Genomic DNA, 5,621 nt, shown 5'->3' on the forward strand with positions numbered 1-5,621 from the left:
AGTGAAAGATGGGTTCAATTTAACGCCGAGTGTGAAATCAAATTTAATATTTAATATTCATACAGCTGTGCTGAGCGCGTTACGTTTTTACCGCGCTAAAAATGATCAATTATACCATGAAAGCTATTATACAGCGAGCAGAGCCCCGCTGCTGCTCGAATCAAGGAAAAAAAGGGGGGGAGAGGAGAATTAAAAGGCGTTCAAAGACCTTCTCCTTGTTTGTGGAGGTGCGTTTTCATATTGGACAGAGAAACAAGGACCTCCGACTACCGCGTTTCAAGCTGAAGGAGGTAAGCGAAACTTCAGTAACGGGTGGAGATAATTAATGAGACATTTTCAGCGGCAAACAGTGACTAATTGTACAAGATAGATATTGCTGAGAATTAATAACATTCATCCAACGCTTGCCACGATCCCCTACCAGTTCAATTTGCCGGGAGATTAAAATTACTGCCAAGTTGACTACATTAAAACGGAGACATACATGCGGTTGTTGTGTGTGTGTGCGCGCGCGTGCGAGTGCGAGCGCGTGAGTTTTTATTTTATTTAAGAAGAAAAAACTATCTCTTATTTACAGCCTGCGATATGCATATCATTTCTCTCAGAAGCTCGTGGTGTGACCAAGGAAATTACAGAGATTACCGCGCGCCAGTGAAGGTATCCTATTGACAGTCGCGCGCACAGCCCCCAGCCACCTGTGGCATTTCGCCAGCGGGAGGGGGGACGGTGTGGTGCGCGCGTGTGTGTGTCTGTGTGTGTGTGGGGGGGTCGTCTACGCGGGGTCAGATAGCGAAGTGAGCAGAAATCACCAAAGAAAGGGAAACAAAATCAAATACAGCCAGATGAAGGTTTAATTACTGAGCTGTGCCCCCACTGGGAAACGACTCGAGTTCTTCGTTTTGTTCCAGCCTAGTCCCAGGTTTGTGCACGCTGCTCAGCCCAGTCCCGCCAGTCCACACGCACGCCACTGTAGAGTCCAGTGCCCGCCCGTGACTTGCAGCGGCCTCACCGAGCGCCCTGCCCAGGAAGTGTGAGACGGGCTGCTGTCACGATCACTGTCCTGTGGCTGTTCCCCCAGTCTGCGCTGTCGGCCCTGGGATTACAGCTGCCAAAAGCAGCCCCCTCCCACATGGCCCTCAGCCCTCTTCTGCGCCTGCTCCTCGACACTCCTGTACCATTAGACCCAGACCCAGACTGAGCGTGTGGGAGAGAGAGAGAGACAGGGGAATTCACAGGACAGTGTTCCTGTTGAAGGCTTTGCCTCACCTGCAGATACAAGCCGACGTCTCCCATCCAGGTGCCTCTCAGCTCCAGGTCTTTGATCCCCGTACTGACTGCAGGTGATGGACGACACAAATCCCAACAATCACTGTCAGGCCTGTTACAGAAAGAGCAGCCTGCCTCTCTCCCCCTCTGCCTGAGCTAGTGACACATGATGGACGCCTGATGGACTGCTGGCTCTGAGCCTCCATCGCGAGCAGTCAGGTGAGCTGCACTCCGCTGAAGGAACAGCCTGCCTTCCTGTCAGAGAGAGAGAGATGTTTCAGCTTTGTCAGATCACAGTTCTCACGCATTCAACAATCCAGCATAATCATTTCAACACTTTATCGCCATAACAACTAGGAGTGTGCATGGAGTTTGCTTAGACCCCAGCCGCCTACCAGGGGGAAGCAAAGTGAACAGAGGCAGGCCAGGGTCTTTAGAGCTGTGTGTTTCAGTCCACAGAGGGAACGTATATCCTACTGGTCATGGCCTCCTAATAATCCCCTCTCTGAACAGGCCTCATCACTCTGTTCTCCTCCACACTGAGAGCTGATGTGTGGTGAGAATATCGGTGCACTATGGCTGCCGTCGCATCATCCAGGTGGGGCTGCACATTGGTGGTGGTGGTGGGATTCCCCATTACCTGTAAAGAGCTTGGAGTGGAGTGAAGAGGGCAGAAGGCTCTATAAGAGTAAGGAATTATTATTATTATTATTATTATTATTATTATTATTATTATTATTATTATTATTATTATTATTATAGGTTTGAAAGGGAATGTACACTACTCTCTCAGGCTGCTTCTTGTCCAGGACAGACATGTTGCCAAACCGCACAGTGATGCAGAAGGTCAGAACACTCACCATGACAGATGTGTAGGAAGGGGTCATTGCTTCCTGTGACACTCCTAATGTCTTGAACTGCCTCAGAAAGAAACAGCCTCTAGGGAGTTTAATAATAACAACACTAACACTTTTCACCCCAGAGCACTTGACAGGTCAGAGGGGCCCCATGTCCCAGCAGGTCAGGTAGAGGGGAGCGAAGAGCTACTGGTCCTACTGGTCCACCAGCCCCAGGCTGTCCTTACAGGAGGCTCTCGGCAGTACTGACCCGGCCCAGCCTTGCTTGGCTGCCGGGGCGAGAGGAAATCGGGCTACAACACTGGGGCTGCCAGCATTTCCAGTCTGAAACTGCAGACTGCAAGTGTCTGACTCCTCCTGGGTACCATGGGGCGAAATGAGAGGCGAGCCCCTGGCTGTCTGCTTCTCCTCCTGTCGCTCCGGGTCCAGCTGCAGACAGAACCACCAGGGCGGAGAACTACTGAGGAGAGGAGGAGCACACAGCCAGCATGACAGGCACAGGAAATGAGCCACGTTCACAAACCTCTCAGGAACTGTTTTAAATGAGATTAGGAACTCATTTCATTCTATGCTGTACGAACCGGTCTGACAGTGTGCCGGAGGCGTTCAGTGCTGGAGCCGAACGTCTGAGCAACGACCTTTGACCTCATAACCTGATTACTCCTTCATGGGAACGCACAGCAATTCCATTTATGTAATTCGCTGTGTTTTAACATTTTATTTATTGATTTTCCCCCCCTTTTACTATGCAGTTATATATATATATCCGTTGGCAGAAAGTGGCCTGTTTTTCCTTTTCTCTGTGAAAGGATAGCACCCCGAATTTGTATGGCGTCCAGACTGGCTTTTCCGTGACGTCGCTCTCGTTATTCATAGATTCCTCGCAAGCTGTTCTAGCGGTTTCGCTAGAACGCTGTGAAATCATGCTACTGTATGATAACAGTACAACACGTTTTTTTTCTGCGCTTAAAGATTCATTTACTATGGCAGACGTCTACAAGGGTCTTCAGTATCGAGTTCAGCGTCTGGCTGTGCTGGGTCGTGCGGAGCTACACCGGCAGAAGCCCGGGCCTCCTGTCGTATCCAATTCAGTATCACCTGGAAATCTGTACCCCCGGAATGCGCACACGTTCCACAAAACCCTCCGCGATACTTGGCGATACAGGCAGCTCCTGCCTTTATTTTTCCGCCTGTGCTTCTTAGAATCGGGATTAAAAAAAAGGAACCTGTTGTTTGTGTGTGTTTATATCGGTTTCTCGGTGCATTTGATGGGATTGCTAGGGAGTAGAGGAACGTAAAAAAATACCGCCACCACTTGAATGAAAGCTAAAATTATGTTTACACAAGACAGGGGAGCCCGAAAGAAGTGACACAAAGCCTGTGTGCATCTTTGGTCCTTATGTGGTACATACAAATAATTGTGTATGCGGAGGACGAGAACAATCATGCAAACGGATTGCGCATTTCGCAGACGGATACAGATTTCCAGGAGATACTGAACGGAATGAGACACCTGTTCTCCATTGAGCCCCCGGCTTTTTCCTGACCGTCTGTGCGATGTCCACCCCAGGCCCGAACGCGCCGTAAGGCTGCTCACACTACTGGTAATACCATCTCAGCATTGTGAACAAAGCGGAATTTCACCCCTAATTCTTGACATTATAAACGTTAACCGAGTAGTATTGATCAATAGGGCGTCAGGAAAACCGATGGCATGCAAGCGCGTAGTTTTGTTGCAAATAAAAAAATCGAAATCGGTCCCAATTTTCGTCACCTCCCAAAGTTAGCAGGCAGAACTGCGCCAGGTGAAAACCGGAAAGTCAGCGGAGATATTCGGGGGATGCGTGTGAAAGTGAGTTCTGGCTAGTATTTGTCTCCATCTAGTGTGTTTCTTGCAAATTACGCGTTTCAGGTTTTTTTTTCCGATCATGAAGAACAAAGCCATTCTGTTTGGCCGTAGCAGGGCTAGTTGCCTTATTATTTCCTACAATACGATTCATTAAATATTTCCGCACAGAAATACGGGAATACACACGACGTTTCTGACTCGGGAAAGGGTTTTGGCTCGCTGTGTTTCGATCGCATTTGTCAGTTTCTCCCCCGTGAAGTTCGGGTTGTGGCGAGACTGTCAAAGCAACGCTAGAAACGAATATATCGTAGCGCTCCCGAAGGACACTGGCGGGCAGCCTGAGCCCGAGACTCTGAAGCCCTCAATTTTGCACTCATTTTCCCTTTCCCCGTCCTCTTTAAATAGGGGGTCCCCTTTCGCGTGTCCCGCATTCAGCACCGGGCTGGGCAGCTGGCTCTGCTACGCTCTCTCTTCTCGCTTTGCTACCGTCCCTCCTTTACCTCAGTGGCTAGCACGCCCGGGTAGCGAGCCGCTGCTCCAGCCTCCCGCCTCTCTTGTTACACCGCTGCCCATGCAGGGAGACATTAAGGAGGACCGCCACAGATGAACTGCCACGGGGAGAGAAACTGTAGCAACAGACCCCGTTAATAAAAAAAAAGTGATTTCTTAATAGCAAAAAAGTTAACAACATTCACTCGGCAATATTGTCGAAATGGCATCTTCAAGCGCAGGAGCCACTACAGGCCACTCTTGTCACAGAGTCTCTTCCTGGTGGAAATACAAATAAACGCTCGGAATAATTACACATCGAGGAGAGGGCTCCTGTTGGCACTGGGGAATGCAGCCGGCCTACATTGTAGAGAGACCTTAGGCCTTAAAAAGTTTGCTGGACTCAAGCCGGCAAGGTTGGTCTGGGAATTTGAAATATATGCAGCTATATTACAGCAAAGTTACCTAAATTCTACAGTCGAAGCAGAAATGATGCAATTTACTAGCAATCCTTCTCTAGTAGAGTAAAATTACCAGAGACGCTTCAAGACTTTCAAGAGAGCGCCACAAGAGGGAGTCCAAGCTCTCTGTTAATTAAGACGCTACCGAATAAAGTCTTGAGCTCTTTCTCACCGGTCTGCAGTGCCAGTCGGGACCGCTAGTGGGAGCTCCTGCTAAGTTTCTTCGCAAATCTCGGTATAGCCTCCAACAATTCACAGCAGAGGAAGTTACTCTGGTCTCAAACCACCTCTGATATGTCCCAGCCTCTTAGGTGCTCAGAAATGTGGCACGACTTATAACGAACAAGACCACGATGGAGAGAGTGTAGTCCATAGTGCACGTATTTTTCCCTTTCCAGGAGTGCAGTGCTTTCTTCAGTACCAGTTACCTATTAAAATAAATTTCCATTTTCTCCAGTACCAGAAGTGCCAGATGAGAGTCTCGGTTCAGCTCCTTTGAGAAATCCTATACATAGCGCTCATTGCAAAATATTAAACACAGAGCCTCGTTCTTTTTGCTCTGTCTTCTCTTGAGTCACTAAGCACACACACCTGAATTAAGGAAATAGACAAAGAGGAGGATATGTGGTCAATGAAGTATCCCTCTGTAAATGAATACGTTTGATTAAAAAGGACTACATTACCCCAGTCTCTAAGCTC

At 48.7% G+C, this 5,621-nt stretch overlaps 1 long non-coding RNA gene across 1 annotated transcript; it reads right to left on the reverse strand.

Moving 5' to 3' along the window:
• Nucleotides 1-828: 828 nt before the first annotated feature.
• On the reverse strand, nt 829-5,299 carry LOC148653265 (uncharacterized). The gene is made up of 2 exons (XR_015941634.1): nt 2,127-5,299; nt 829-1,521 (listed from the first exon to the last, which is right to left on the reverse strand). It is a non-coding gene; the product is annotated as an uncharacterized LOC148653265 (long non-coding RNA).
• Nucleotides 5,300-5,621: the final 322 nt, after the last annotated feature.

The sequence above is a fragment of the Lepisosteus platostomus genome, chromosome 10 (genome assembly GCF_059453375.1).
Source record: "Lepisosteus platostomus isolate fLepPlt1 chromosome 10, fLepPlt1.hap1, whole genome shotgun sequence".
In the NCBI taxonomy this organism is placed as follows: Eukaryota; Metazoa; Chordata; class Actinopteri; order Semionotiformes; family Lepisosteidae; genus Lepisosteus; species Lepisosteus platostomus.